The following is a 2500-nucleotide window of genomic DNA, read 5'->3' as shown; positions in this document are numbered from 1 at the left end:
TAATGGAACTTTCAGGAATTAACTGTTATGCAAAAAGCTGGAAATTATTAAATTTTGGATGGTCAAGGTCAAAGTCACGGTCAAGCCAAATATTGAATTCACTTAATCAGCCATAATTTTTCAGTCAACCTTCTGACAACTGTCAGACAACCTTCAGGCAATCTTCAGACATCCTTCAGACAACTTTCAGACAACTGTCAGACAACCTTCAAACAACCTTCATACAACTGTCAGACAACCTTCAGACAACTGTCAAACATCCTTCAGACAACCCTCAAACAACCTTCAGACAACCCTTAGACAACCTTCAGACAACTGTCAGATAACCATCAAACAACCTTCAGACAACTTTCAGACAACCTTCATACAACTGTCAATCAAGCCTCAGACAACCTTCAGATAACCATCAGACAACCTTCAGACAACTTTCAGACAACCTTCAGACAAGTTTCAGACAACCTTCATACAACTGTCAGACAACTTTCAGACAAGCCTCAGACAACTGTCATTAAACTTTCAGACAAGCTTCAGACAACTGTCAGAAAACTTTCAGACAAACTTCAGACAACTGTCAGGTAACCATCAAACAACCTTCAGACAACCGTCAGATAATCATCAGACAACTTTCAGACAACCTTCAGACAACATACACACAAATTTCTTTTACCGGGCCATTTCTCGCATCAAATTCTATTGTTTTTCTTCATTTTCATCACACACTAAGCTATTATCATGCTACACTATCATCTTTGCGGTAGGCACTATGTTAATCGTACTGCAATGAACACAACACTCATCGTCGGGCACGCCCACCTCTCCATAGACTCACCAGTGTGTACAACATTCACGGGTAAGCCCACTAGAATTTGCCCGTCAACCTCGGAGCACGCCAATCAGGTCCGCTTGTGTGGACAGGCCTTTAAGTGTCGAAGCAAAATGTTTGTGGTTGCTTCCTATATCAGGTCTCCGTCTTGCTCTGTCATCCAGCAGTGACTTTAAATCTTTTATTCATTGCTAAATGGTCAATTTGTTTGGGATTTTTTTTCCATAGGAAGATGTCCAAGGATACTTTTGTATATGTGTTCAAACTGTGATCCATATCATCATTATCATGATTATAATAATTACTATAACCATTATCACTTGACAAGCTACAACCCTAGTTGGAAAAGCAGGATGGTATAAGACCAAGGGCCCCAACAGGTTAAGAAGCACAGTGAGGAAAGGAAATAAGAAGATCAAGAACAGGAAAATCGAACACCTTTATCATTCATCTCCCCTACAGCATGGACACTCACTAAAAAATTATCTTTATCACCTAGTTAACAATAAATGTCCCCCATACAAAGAAGAATATCACGTTGTTGCACCTTTATAACTACAATAAAAGCTATACTTTCAATTGGTATCTGCTTCATCAGTAGGGTATAGCATACCATAATTGTCTTGCTTCCACGACTAAGATTCAAATTCCCAAGCTTGGCTAACTTCTTGGTTCAAAAACCAATTCTTCTTGATAGTGTGCCATGCTCTCTCCAACAATATAGCAACCACTTTACTCCATTCAAGGCTTTTTCTTATAGTCGGTCAATCTTTTTTTCAGCTAGTACATATATCCAGACCATATTTTACAAGAACTGACAATAGGTGCTCTAATTTGCCATCCTAGTTCAACTTCGAACACTCCAGTATCCATAATATTAAGCTTACTTGTGTTTAAGCTAAATATATTTACTAGACGAGTGATGCTTTGCACCTAATCTCACTTGAATGATCCACGGGACTAAGGGTCATTTGTATTACCTTGGGAGTTTATTTCAGGCCACCGATCTCTCTCTCTCTCTCTCTCTCTCTCTCTCTCTCTCTCTCTCTCTCTCTCTCCCTCTCCCTCTCCCTCTCCCTCTCCCTCTCTCTCTCCTTTAGTTAGCTTTTAAAAGTAAAGACCTGATGTGTATACACATACATATTTACATAGATGTACTTATATACATACACTGTTGTGCTAAAAGGGACTCTCCGCTAATAAGATTAAATATATAATGGAGACAAACGTAAAAGAAAAGCAACTTCATATCTGAACAAGATTTTTTATGTAGAAATGAAAAATAAATTAGGTTTAATGTTCAAATACTAAACCACCACATACAACGAATACCAAAAAGATACATTATTCGACTGATAGAATAAAACTAATGTCAAAATTCTTGCTGGAGCAGCTCAAGTTACACAGTGAAATCTAAATCTTGTAGCAAATTCAAACTTTTCAAATAGTAATCTACACCTCAACAAGAATATCCACAAACAAAAATATTTATTCAAACAATTACATAACACATTCAATGAGAGTACATAACTTCACTTTCAAGAGGAGAGAAAACATTGATACATGTAACTAGTCATACATCCAGAAAAAAGTAAAAAAATCTAGAAAGAAAGTCAGTAATGAGGTTATCTTTACCCATAATATGCAAAATCCCAGTGTTATTTTGCTGCTTGTTAA

The sequence above is a fragment of the Palaemon carinicauda genome, chromosome 18, assembly GCF_036898095.1.
Source record: "Palaemon carinicauda isolate YSFRI2023 chromosome 18, ASM3689809v2, whole genome shotgun sequence".
NCBI lineage: Eukaryota > Metazoa > Arthropoda > Malacostraca > Decapoda > Palaemonidae > Palaemon > Palaemon carinicauda.
This window is presented reverse-complemented; position numbering follows the sequence as displayed.